The sequence below is a fragment of the Falco cherrug genome, chromosome 7, assembly GCF_023634085.1.
Source record: "Falco cherrug isolate bFalChe1 chromosome 7, bFalChe1.pri, whole genome shotgun sequence".
Taxonomy (NCBI): Eukaryota; Metazoa; Chordata; class Aves; order Falconiformes; family Falconidae; genus Falco; species Falco cherrug.
In genome coordinates this window covers 30,997,498-31,011,166 of record NC_073703.1, presented here as the reverse complement: position 1 = coordinate 31,011,166, position 13,669 = coordinate 30,997,498, and the positions used below count along the sequence as shown (strand labels likewise).

The window sequence follows — 13,669 nt, the reverse complement described above, 5'->3', positions numbered from 1 at the left end:
CATGTACAAAGTTATTTACTGAATTTACCCACACAGCTCATACAGCTACTCAGTGTGCATTAATTTACAAAATCAGTCATACAGATAATGTCCACACATGGAGTTATTTAAAAACAGCCGGTGCATTTTAGCTTTATATCCTATACTAATCCAAACTAATTTTAAAATCTAGCTTCAGCATGCCAGTAAACCTTGAAGGCACTATCCGAAGAATCATGTGGACCTCCTGTAACATTGACTCAGCTTGCACATTCTATGAGTAGCGAATGGCCTCAGTCCCAAAGAAGAAATGAAACTGAGAATAAAGGAACTTGGGAAGCCTGGCAAAGATATCTGCACAAATGGGGTCCTGTGTCCACAGCCAAGATACGCACAAGAAAGATTCAGAGTGGCATTTCACAGCCCAATTTCACAGCCAACCCCAGCAGATGATTTGGGTATGCCATGACAACTCTAGATGCCCATCACTAATGATTCCAAAGGGAGAAAAATTCAATTAGTGAACAATAGAAAGTCCCTTGGTTGAGGGCATGTTACTAGGGCAGGAGAAGGACACAGCAGAGTAGGAAGCACTACCTCAAACCTTCTCTTCCAGCTTGATTCTCCCTTTCCAAACATGCCACCGTTACTGGTATGCTCAGCCAGCTGAGTTGTGCAACACCAAAGAATGACCTCTCATGTTCAAGAAAATCACAGGTTTTAAGTAAGCCTGTCCAACCAAAAAGGCACCAACCTCACTGTACTATTAAAAGTGTAATACAGTGGGCACTATTTGATGAAGACCAGTCAATTTCTGAAGCCTACATTAGGCAAAGCATTTAAGCAAAAACTGAAATGGACACCTTTACTAGCTCTGTCTTGACTAGTGGTGGACTGAAAGATGCTCAAAGTCAAGCAAGTTTAAGGTGCCTTATTGAGTTACAATGTAATTATTCCTCCAAACAAGCTTGCAAGCAAGCCCAAAATGACATCCTTCCATTCAGTATTACAGATTTTGCAGAAAAGAGAATTATTCTGATATCTCATAATACCAATGTGTGGCAGTATTTCTGCTCTTGACATTATCAAATACACAGAAATGTGCCTGACATTTTTAATAATCTTTGCCCGGAGGTACTTTATAGCAGAATGCAGCTATGCATTTCCATATTGCTTTTTTGAAAAACAACTGCAGCCTACAAATGGCAAGAAATAATCCACTGCAAAAGGAAAAAATGCCTTCCATCTCTTGGTGCATAATATCTTCCCTCTACACAACACATTTCTACCTCATTCCAGAAAACTCACTTTTTTTCATACTAATTTACCACTGTTTCATACTAATTTACTATTGTTCATCCCCCTATTTGAGAGGTGGCATTTTTTAAGAAACATGGTGTTTCCTAAAAGAAAAAAATTACTTTCATTTCTCATGGTGCTTTTTACTACATCCATGCAAAAATTAGATGCTGAAGTTCATCAGAAATATGACATTCATTGTTTTATCAGTCTTAGGATTTTCCATCTCAACACACCAGATCATATCAAACAAGGTCACACAATGTGCATCAAAGATGAACACCAGGTTTTAGAAAACACAACAGATCAATACAGTATGTAAAGTCCAGAAATAAAGCTTTTTGCAAGAGCAGGATTTTTTCCTTGCTTTACTGATTGCTGTATCATATCACACTGAAAGGTTTTCTCTACCTCTGTATCCATTCAGTTACATATCAACACTCACAGTATAAGAGTATGTGAACTATAAAAAAGTCTAGATGGATGAATGCCACCTGACTTTTTTCTTTCTTCTTTTTTTCAGCTTTCTCTGCTCATTTGGACTTTTGTAGTAGGACAAACTTGATGAAGTATCACTTCTTCTAAGTGCAACATCCCTTATCCTTCTGAAGAACTGTTGTTGATTTATCATGAACTCAGCTCATCAGGTATGTGAGTGTACAACATCTCTTGTCTTGCCCTCTCATGTTAGATGCACATACAAATTACTGTGACTATAAATGTAGAGAGAAGCCATAACTGTCCCCAGAACACTGCCTGTCTGCATAAGTAAAATTTATGCAAGCCTGTAACTACAGCTAGACTGCACATGCAATTACAATGCATACAACTGGCCATGCAAATGACACAGATGACACGCTGATTGGAAATGTGGCACAGTGCTCTGTAAGGCTGAGAAAAGAGAGATACAACTCTGACACCAGCCAGGCTGGAAACAGCTAAGAATGCCATAGTGAAAACAGCTTGCCTGAAGCAACTGGCACATGTTATCTCCTCTGCAAAAAAAATGGCTCTTTGGTAGAGACAATTTGTAGAAAGCACACGGCCAGAAGAGAAAATGTAGTTCTTTATCTCCCAATATAGGGGTCCTGGAACACTCTACTTAAAAAGATTATGTTTGTTCAAGAAATAAAGGACAGAATAAGTCATTGGATTAAGCCTGCAAAATTGCTGAAACCATTACCCAACAGTACCTCACTACACCAGAATTCACAAGCCTACATGCGATAGAGTGCGCACAGGCAAAACAGCATTATTCCTCGGTTGGAAATCATTTGTCTCCTACTGGAAATGGTAAAGACATCTAAATATTCCACTTCCCTTACAGGTTTCTGCATGGAGGGCCTCTGGCAAACATTTAAAGGGAACCTTAGATCTTTGCAGCTTTGAAGCTGTGCCTCAAAGACTATCCTCACTCATGGTGCTTCCCTACGCCACCGCTGGCAGCTGCTGGAACCAGTTGGCTGTTTTTTTGGGGACAGCACATTTTTCATAATTTGACATGGAAAATCCACCTCTCTGCAAATCAACCCCCCGTCCCTGTTCTCTATATGATACCTAGAAAAGGGGGTCACTTTAAAAAAACCACTAGTATTTATGGGTTTGCAGGTCTTGGTACGGAACAAAACAAGTTTGCACAGATAATGAAATAATAAATATATAAATAAAATTATTTGCATTGCATTTGCATCTGCTATGACACTCCTCTACAGGGAAAGGGTCCTCTGCTTGGGAGGGTCTAAAGAGAAGAGGTTAGGGTCCCTTGAAAATACAAGGTACCTGCCTTTGCTCTTCCCCACTGAACTTCAAGCTGGCATAATTGCATTAGCTGCAAATACATCAGAGGTGGGACAAAACAGACAGGTGAGCTAGATCTGCTCCTCAGTTGGCAAAGGTGTCTCAGCTCAGTGAACCAACCACCTCCAGAGCACGTGGGATCCCCTGTGCACAGTTGCACACATGCAGGCACGTACACAAGCACATGCTGGCGAGCATCTAACGCTGCTGTTGCCTTTCTCAGCCTCAAAACGTCTAAGGCTTTCCATCAATGACCCTTAGTGCTTGTAATTAACAAACAAAGATCTCTCAGAGCACCCCTATTTAATGAGCAAATATTGAAGTGCCAAGTGTGAACCTTACCCTTCACATTAAAAAAAAAAAAAAATGGCAGAGGAGTATGACTGAGGGCATTTCACTTTTGCTGTATTTTCATTATGTTTGGCAGGTGGCACTGGCAGTAAAGATCATTTGTACGAGCTTCTGAAGGAAATAAAATACTGTACCTCTCTTGACAATAAAAGGATTTAAACAACCTCTAAAGAAATCTCTAAAGGTATATACACACTCTATAGTTCAATTTAGTCTGTTTACAAGAAAGGAGTTGTTGAGCCTGGAGAAGAGAAGGCTCCGGGGAGACCTTGTAGCAGCCTTCTGGTACCTAAAGGGGCCGACAAGGAAGCTGGAGAGGGACTTTTTACAAGAAAACGAAGAGATAGAACAAGGGATAATGGCTTTAAACTGAAAGAGGGTAGATTTACATTAGATATTAGGAAGAAAATCTCACTGTGAGGTTGATGAGGCACTGGCACAGGCTGCCCAGAGCAGCAGTGGATGCCCCATCCCTGGGGGTGCTCAGGGCCAGTCTGGATGGGGCTTGGAGCAACCTGGTCTGCTGGAAGGGGTCCCTGCCCATGGCAGAGGGGTGGAACTAGATGGCCTTTAAGGTCCCTTCCAACCCAAACCATTCTGTGATTCTATGATGGGACAAAGGTTGAAGGTAAAATTACCCAATTTCTTGAAATGACTGGTTAGGTCAAACTGCATTTATTCACCTTCTCTTTAATGACTTGCATTTCTCCAGATCTTTCCTGTTATGTTCCTACAGTCATGCAGCATTCATTTACTTAATTGTGTGTGTAAATCTGGAACAGTTTTAGAGAGACTTCATAGTCTTTTCATAGAGATCAATTTGATATAATGATGCAGAAATATTTTTTCTCAGTCCTAAAGGGGAGGTAGGTGGTTCAACTTTATTCTAATTTTTATTTTTACACTTCAGTGTTGAAAAATCTCCCCTAAATTATACACAAGGGTAAGTGTTATATATTTTTTAATATAAAATGCGTGTTACTATATTTGTAAATACTTAAAACATTTTTGAATGATTTAGCAATAGTGTTACATAAATCTTTTTGTCTGTTTAAAAACAAGGAACTTTCTAAAAAAATGTGACTCAGAGTTACCTAAATTATCCCATAACATTTCAGATCTCTTAGTATCCTGACCATATGCTAAATATGTCCAGATAGGAATATCTGCCTTTAGGAACTAAAGGCTTGATTGAGAGACCTAATTTTCCCTATGGCCTGCTCTGTGTTAAAGTATTACTAATCTAAGCATATACAATATGCCTCTAAACTGTAATTATAAAGAAGATTAGAGATGTGGGTGTCAGTCTCTTCTCCCAAGTAACAAGCGATAAGACAAGAAATGATCTCAAGCTGCACCAGGGGAGGTTTAGATTGGATATTAAGAAAAATTTCTTCACTGAAAGGGTGGTCAGGCATTGGAACAGGCTGCCCAAGGAGGTGGTTGTGGCAACATCCTTGGAGGTATTCAAAAGACATGTAGATGTGGTGCTCTAGGGACATGGTGCAGTGGTGGGCTTGGTAGTGCTGGATTAATGATTGGACTTGATCTTAAAGGTCTTTTCCAACCTAAATTATTCTATCCTGGGAAAATACGGATATTAACTTTCGCATGCTGAGGCTAGCTGCAACTTCTTCAATGAATTTTTGGAATTAGGTATTCCTGTAAAGCCATTAGATTAATATTAAAGCTAGATCATTCAGGAGACATTTGATGCAAACTCAAATATATCTATACTAGACAGAATTAGACATAAGCCCAGTAACTCAAATATCTGATTTTTTTATTTTAAAAGCTGAGCAGTGTTTTGTTACTTCTTCCCACCTCACTTTTAACACATTTGATTATATTGCAAAACGCTTGCAGGCACTGTTGGGTGCAACACCTGGCAGCAACAGTGCACTGTCCGTCTCCTAAGTCCTACAGCCTCGCTGAGCTGCAGTCCACCGCAATAAACAGCTTTCTCCCAATCCATCAACCTTATTCAACAAAGCGTATTACTTGGAAGAAAATAAACCTTCTAATCCCCCTCCCTTTCACTGTTTCATAGCACTTTTTTGATGCCTGCGCCATCCTGCCCCGCAGCCTCAGCCTCCCACCTCCACCGTGCAGACACAGACCTGCCTGCCAACTGTGCTAATGAAAGCACCCACACAACCCCATGATTTTACAGGTCTTTAAAAGGTCAATTTTGATTTTGAATCCTTGGCCCCAGTAAATATTGTGCTGTTAAAATACACTCCCCTACTCCAGTAATGCTGACATCAGTTTCACATCAGTGTTCAGTGTCCTAAATACAACTACTCTCCATTTACAGGGAGGAGACATCAACACCAGAACGTACTAGCTTTCAAATTTTACTTCCAAAAGTACCCAAAGTAAAAACAAAATCTTTCCTTCAGTTACCCCTGCAGTCTTATCAGTGTACTGTCCCATGCCACATAATCCAAGGTATTTGTCCTCCCTTAAGCCCCAACAATGCATTGTTATGCCCACTTTGCAGAGGAGAAGGTAATGGGCAAAGGTCTGGATTCAGCAGTGAACTTCAGCTCTGAACTTCTCACCAAAATCATCTGACCACTGAAATCAGGGGGCAGTTGGATGCAATTGTGTCTAGGTGAATGCACACCATGGCCAGTCTGATTGTATCATCACTGTGGCCTATAGGCTCTACATACAGTGCCTGAGACATATGTTCCATACGGCCAGGGCAACAAGGTGGTGGCCATCCATGCATTCCTGTATCCCATACTGCACTCACAGAAGATGCACAGCTCCTCCATGGGTCCAGCTGACATTCACCCCTTTTTTCCTGACCCAACAACCTTCCTGACACTATAGTAATGCAAACACTAAATTAAGAGGATAATGATAATAAAGACAGGTCTGTAAAATCCTTGTTAACAGTGACGAGAAATTTGTTTGACGAGAACTAAATAATTATGTAATTAGGAAGATCATCAGTAGTAAACTGTAGAAATTCACCCTCTCTGTTCTTCCCTTTATAGGGGACACACTTTGCGCAGCAGAGTAGAACAGCTGCTTTGGAGGCAGTTAGGCATTTTGCATACTTTGTGCATAAATTTTTAGGAAAATAAGGGCTTTCAACTACACTTGTAGAGTCACTAATTTTTATTAGTGGAATTGGGAGCTTTTTTCATGAGAGCACTTAGCTAATGGAAAATGTTTACTTTAAAGCTCCAATGCCTCTCCAACAAGCAAATGTGATGAGCTGACTAGCTACAGTTTTGCATGCAGTTGCAATCCAAGACTGGCTGAATTGGTACTGTAAAACATAGTCTTAAATTAAGGCTACCATTGTTCCCAGCTAACAGTGTGTTTGGCTTCTAGCCATGATGAAGCGATGGACACGAGCTGAAGCTGACTAAGGTTACTCAACGGCATAGACAACAAAATTACACCTGCCCCCCCCGAGGATGAGGGGCCAAGGGCTGCCTGGGTCTGAGGATGCAGATGCTAAGCAACCTGAAATCACAGTTCACACGCAACATCGTCCCTGCTCAGCATCCCCTACCACAGCCACCCCGTGTTACTAGGTCACTCTGTTCATTCACCTGAGAAACAGTGCTAGCCATCAGAAATACAGCCCAGCGCAGGTTCAGTGGTCTCCTCTTGGCATCTGGGTGCAATTTCCTGCATTTTCTTTCAACTTGAAAGCTTTACGTGTCTTCGGTCTGCTAGAGTCTGCTTCTCCCTCACAATATTATTCAAGGTGTTAGGCATCTTATGGGAAGGCACAGCCTGGAAAATGGCTGCAATTACACAACAGGCAGCAGGGCAAATAGCATTACCCTGTGTTAACTGAGTGGCAAAACCTCACTTTGCCTGAAAAACCCGTATCTTGTAGTTATGGGGCCTTAATCCTGGAAACTTTTTCCCTAAGAGCTCTGGAGTAAGAAGCTCAGAGTTAGGACTTTTTCTACGTATTTCATATGCAGTGGAAGTTGGTTTAATGCGTCACAGCTTTCAGTGGTGACAAAATTGGGGGAGGAATATTTAAGTTTCCATTTATAAGAATGGTATGACAAACACAGAGAATAGCTAACTAGGGAAATGAGCTAAAGCATTTCTTATACTAATGCTTCGTCATTCCTGTTTCTTCAGAAATTCATCACCTCCTTACCAAACCCAGCATTTCACATGCTGCATGAAGTCCTGTGCAGTGGTAAATGTTAATTACAATACAATCACTTCCCTAAAGAAATTACGTGAGGGCAGAAGGAAAGTGAACAGGCATAAGGTGACCAGAATACATGAGAATTATGTTCACCATAAATGCCAGCAACCCCATGCCTCTAGCACTTCGCTTCATTCCTTATTTATCATTTTCTCCACATTGAATGTTATCTTCAACATTGCCTCATTTCCATGCAAATCTCTCTAGTATTTCCGAAAAATCTGAATTGTGCCTGTCATACAATCATCTACCCATCACATAAATCTTTCTCTTTCCTTTCTCCATCAAAGAAATAAGAAAGGTGCTTTCCCAGGGTGCTGTCTTTACTGTTATTATTGGCCAGTGCTGACACCTGTGGACCAAACCCACCCCATGTGCCCTCCTCACCGTGTCAAAACTGTCACCAGTAACAAGCACAAGATGCAAAGGGTCTCCAGCACTACTGAACGGAAGCACAGGAACCAAAAGGATCATCTCCAAAAAAAAGTTCTCTGAGCAAAGTTGGCAGCTGTCAGTATTACAAGTGTGAAACAATTTGACAGCTTGTTGTTGGATTTGAGCTGTGAGGGTTTTTTTCTGTTGTTGATTTTTTTTCTTTAATATTTTTAAGGGAATTTTTTAGTGGGACACCAAGCTCTTGTCACGTTAAAGATGAACCCAGGATAGCAATGTTGCTGGAGGCAAGACGCCAGAACATCACTTGCACACTAAGGAACACCATCTAAATTGCCTGTCTTGTTAAAATATAATAGGAAATTTGTAAACACACCTTCAAAGTACTGGACCGCACTAAAATATGTCTCTAGCTCTCTGTTCCTTTGTTATTTCTTTCTGCATATGCCAGTGTAAAAGTTTCTATTGTATAAATCTACGTGTTGGTGTGTTTTAGATACTCACAAATACACATATATACATACACATATGTACATATGATACACCTGTATGTAAGTGTAAAGGTGAACATACAATATGAATAGGCTCAGACTCTGCAGCTGCTAATTTTCCTTTCAGTCTTCTAATCTGCTCATGCTTTCTACTTCTTTCAAATCTAACTTTGCTTATTCATTTAATTAAACATTCAATTTTTATCTCAGCCCAATTAATAAGAATGGATTTGGGACAATTAGACAAATGATTCCAAACATAAAACACAGGCGTAGCCTTGAGAAGTGTGGTAAACACACCTGTTAGCATTAACAGTGCATGCTTATACAAGATTCACCTGAAAATAATGAGAGCAAACGCAGGTAAAGCAATGCGGCTTCTGTTTGGTAGTTCCTTCTTTCTGTATTTTAATTCAGCAGCCTGAACTCTGTGTGAGGATAGATTTTTGTATGTAATTATAGGGTATTTTTAGGAATAAAAGGAACAAAATAAAGTACTTGCCTGTTAATATGAAAAGCTTCAAATTTGGAGGTCATGTTTGCATCCTGTTATTTTCATAATAATTCTGCTTTGTAAAATGTCTACAAAACTGGCCTCATTGAACTGAACGATAATGTTTCTTACCCATCTAAGTCATCTACAGAACCACCTTCCCTCTAATTCTCAGTCCTGCAAATTCAGCATCTCTGGACAGAGCTGAGCAAAATTTTGTTAACCTGAATTTTCTATGTGATGCTGACAGACTATCTCAAATTAAATTTGCCTGCCTTCCCTGAAGTGTTTGCACTAAAACCAAGGGGGGGAAAAATACAATTCCACAAAAAGTTGAAACAATTCACCTCCAGGTTTTATAAAGCTAAAATAATTCATAGCTAAACATTTTTCCTCCAGTCTTTTGATTTTAAACCTTTGAAAGTTGAACAATGGAAGAAAATCCCATTTTGATGCAAAAAATGTCTTAACAGCTTAAGAAAAAACGGAACATTCATTATCTTCACACACACACAAATCTATATTTTAATGGAATATTTTCCACAGAACCAAACCATGAGTTCCTAGCACACTGCTAGTAATCAGGGCCAATGCAAACCCCTTATTGCCCAATTTATTAGCACCAGGTTTCCATGTTATCAGAGCATTTGTGCACATGGCCGCTGTGAAGCCTGCTCCCCACTCCCACTAAAGGCAACGCCTGGGCAGGCTGCTGCTCAGGGCTGGACCTCTCAGGGTTTGTTGGAATGATGCTGGTTTTGTCTAAAAAAAAAAATAAAAAAATCACACTAATAATTTCAGGCTTTCAAGGTGAATTAACTTTACTCTGCTTTGATTATCCACTTTGGGAACCTGTCCTTCATTGCAGTATTTATTTAACAGTGGCAGATGCTGAGCTGTCACTGAGCCTGACAGCTCCTTCAGAGCTTCCTCGGTGGTTGTCTTGTAAAACAGTCAATAACCAAGTGAAACCTAACTGCAAAAACAAGCACGTTTCCCACTTTTATACTCTATGAAATCAAGTGTGCCACTTTCTACTGCATCCTTCTGGGAGGAGGGGGGAGGAAAATGTTGGTCTCTTAATTTAGCACTCAGCACTATTAATTAACCCTTTACATATTCAAAGTACATCCATTCCCCCAGCCCTGACACATCAATGGGACCATGTTTTTGGTCACAGGTCTGTGGCTTTGCTGTCACTCACCACCCACCATGAAGCCACTTCTCACCAGCAGAGAAGTGACTTCTTTGGGGAAGATACTAGTGTGAATGCACTCAGTGAGAGGGTTTAGTCTCCTACACAATGTCAATTTGAATCCCAGTATATTTGGGTAGTTTTTATGACACTTGAGAGAACGTATATGGTCCTAGGAAGATGCTGTCCACATTCACCTTTGCAAGTGCAACTGTTCTGCTGAAGAGCAATGGCATGGCAAAATGGCAGGCAGCACCCTAAATATATTTTTGCATTGTCTATCAGAGGATCACAAACCCCAAGAGTAATAACTGCACATCATCACTCCACAGGTTACAAGCAGACATGTTTTCAAATGAAACAAGAGCTGTCTAAACGCTGTATGAAGCACAGTACCTCCACCTCTTTCCACCACCACAGCTCTCCTTCACTCCCTTCTCCATAATACCAAGAATAAAAACCCTGCTGGAAGCATTACTAGTCATTGATGCTCTCCTGGTAGAAGTGGTTTGAGAATATTCAACAGAACAAAAGATTGCATACATTGGCAAACTAAAACAAACAAAACAATTCTGGCTTTCATTTCAGCCTCTGTGCATGTATTGCTGAACTCTCCATGACTATGTGAGACTGGAAAAGTGCCTTTATTTCCTGGCAGCAGCTCCTGGATCTTTCCTCCTCTCTGTCCAACTCCTTCTGATCAGCACTTGTATCTATCTGATTACCTCTCTGTTTTCTTGCTCACTATTCCAGGAAGGAGATGCTGGAATTAGATTTGCTGCATTTCCATTCCTACATTAACACTAATTTCACTGAAGTCAATGAAATTACACTGACGTCTGTAGAGTATCTGAGGCGAATAATTGAGTGCATTTTATTACTTTCCTTTGACATCCTTGCAGTTGTTTTGTAGCATTTTTAAAATGTCTGTTTCACTAAAATCCACTACTTCTGCTCTTGGATGCTGCAGTGATGTTACTCTCTTTGGAATGATGGTGTTCTTGCTGTAAAGAGATGTGCACAGCAACAGAAGTGGCACGCAGCATCACACCAACTGGCCAGCTAAACCAAAACCCTTCCTCTGCAGCCCATTCCAGGATAAAAATATGAGAAAGAGGGTGTACAGGGCACCTCTGCCCTGGGCTACTCCTTCCAGATTTCCACAAACCCATTTCTAAATTCTAAATTTCTAAACTGCCCACTGCATCCAGACCATGGTAGGTATTAGCCACCGACCAGACGTCTCCACCAGGAATATTTAATCCTCTCCACAGATTCATTTCTGTTTTTTCTTGCCACAATCTTACGTGACAAAGTATTTTGTTGTGCTATTCTACAAGTCTAGTGGCCCTAGCCTTTATATTGGCCACCCCCAGCTCCCCTTCTGAGACAGTGAGTAATCCTCTCCACCTCCTATGCACCACTCTTGATTTTTGTAAGCCATCCTCCACCGCATTTTCTCAGTTGTGAAAAGGCCTTATCTATTTGATCTCTCCTTCTGAGAAAGTCACTCCATGCTTCATGCTTGTCACCTTTTAGACACCCGTTTCAGTCTTACAAAATCCTGTTGTAGAACTGTGCATTGTGGTGCAACAACATGCATTTCAATTACATGCCTAGAAATTATATTTACCTTTTTTTGACTGGCACTGAATATTGCACTGATATTTTCAGGGAACTATCTACAGTAACAGTCAGATGTCTTTCCTTGAGTGGTAACTGCTAATTTAGAAACCATTATTGTATAGGTATAGCTAGCTATTTTTTGCCTACGTGTGTTGATTTACATGTACTGACACTGAATTTCATCTGTCCTTTTCACAATAGCTTCTGTGGTGGGACTGCTATATCAAACCAGAAACTCTAATTTCAGGATTAAGCAGAAAAAAGACCTGCAGCACAAAGGAGAAAAGCTGCACTTAGATAGAACTACGAGGTAAAGAATAAAAAACATCTGGGCAAAATTGCACTGTTTCTTACATTTTTTTAGGTTTATGTTAGTACCATGGCTTAGGTCCCAGTAATTGGGAAGATTTTATCATCTTTCTACTACAAGCAGGAGCAGGGAAAACATAGGCAAAGCTGTTCATCCTTGGATTTTATCCCAGAGTGACTAAGCCAACCCTAAAAGTCCAGTGAAAATAAATGAGAGAATTCACAGAATAAAAATGTAAAGATGTGACACAACATTTATAACTATTATGGGCTGTCCCTTGAATATTAACGCTTTAGCAGCAAGAGTAAGGATTAATTTCTAAAATACATGTCTGACCCTCCAGTTTGGCAATCCCAGTGTCACACATGCCATTAATGACACTGAGCAGCTGTTGCCTATTCAAGTAACAGGGAGATCAGCTATGAACACGGTAGGTTAATTTAAGCGGTCTTGATGCCTTTGATGTTTTTTGTTCATATGCTGATAGCTGAAGGAATTACTGCAGTGTTTCTCCCCACACTTATTTTGCCAATATATGAAGCATCCTCAGTTGCTTCTCAGCTGTTACAAGGCACTAATAACTGGGCGGGTATGCCATTAATCTCCTTTGCTAGGGGCAATGACATCTTAAATTATACATAGAATAGGAATTGTACATGGAATAGGGAGTTTGAGAGTATTCTCAGGTTTTTTGGTCCCTCTGCATTAATGACCTAAACCAGCCAGTGCTATTCATACCTGCAGGTATCATACACATTCAGTTGTTCCTACCACTGATTACTTCTGTAAGAAACTGTTGTAAGCCTCGCAGGATGAAGTTTTCAAACCCAATGAAAATGAAAGTCAAGCCATTTATATTAGCACAACTTTCCAGGTCTTCTAGTCTGCTTATTCCCAAGCCTCTGCAGTATGGTACATTAATTTTATACTGAACTATCAATTGTAGTTACCTTTGCAAAGCTGTTGTCCTTACATTTTTTATTCAGTTTTGCAAACGTGATCCCAACAGAGTTCATTTTATTCCCCACAGCTGTTTGACCAAATTGCAAGTATCTCCTTTAATCTTTGCAGGCATTCAGATTTGTTATCTATGTAGCAGAGCCTCTTCATCTCCTCTAATGATGGCTTGGGAGAAACAATCTTTCACATATTTCTCATTTTATGCAAGTGTTTATTCCTGCAAGTATATACTAGTAAGCATAACATCAAAACATATTTACCTAACCTAAATAAAAATACTTTGAATCAAATTAGCAAGCTAACCGGCTTTGGTACTTAATGATATTAATCTGAACTCATTTTTCCCAGAGGTTTTGGTCCATAATTCACTGAGGTCAACGGAAAGTAGCTGCTGATGTTAGTAAGTTTTAGGGTCAGCAATAAACAGGTATGTCTATCATGTCCACTGAGAATCTGTATCGAAAATTTCCCAAAGGCAGGGCAAAGGCCTTTGGGAAGCTATTTTAATTTTCTTCATGTCTATTCATAGTAAGAATTAGTAGTAAGAGTAGTGCTAGTAATAACAGTAATAATATTA

General features: G+C 40.1%; 1 protein-coding gene across 1 annotated transcript in view; it reads right to left on the bottom strand.

Annotated features, from left to right (window-relative positions):
• The window catches only part of KCNH5 (potassium voltage-gated channel subfamily H member 5), a 160,206-nt gene that overhangs the window by 52,811 nt on the left and 93,726 nt on the right, over positions 1-13,669 (bottom strand). The window lies entirely within an intron of this gene.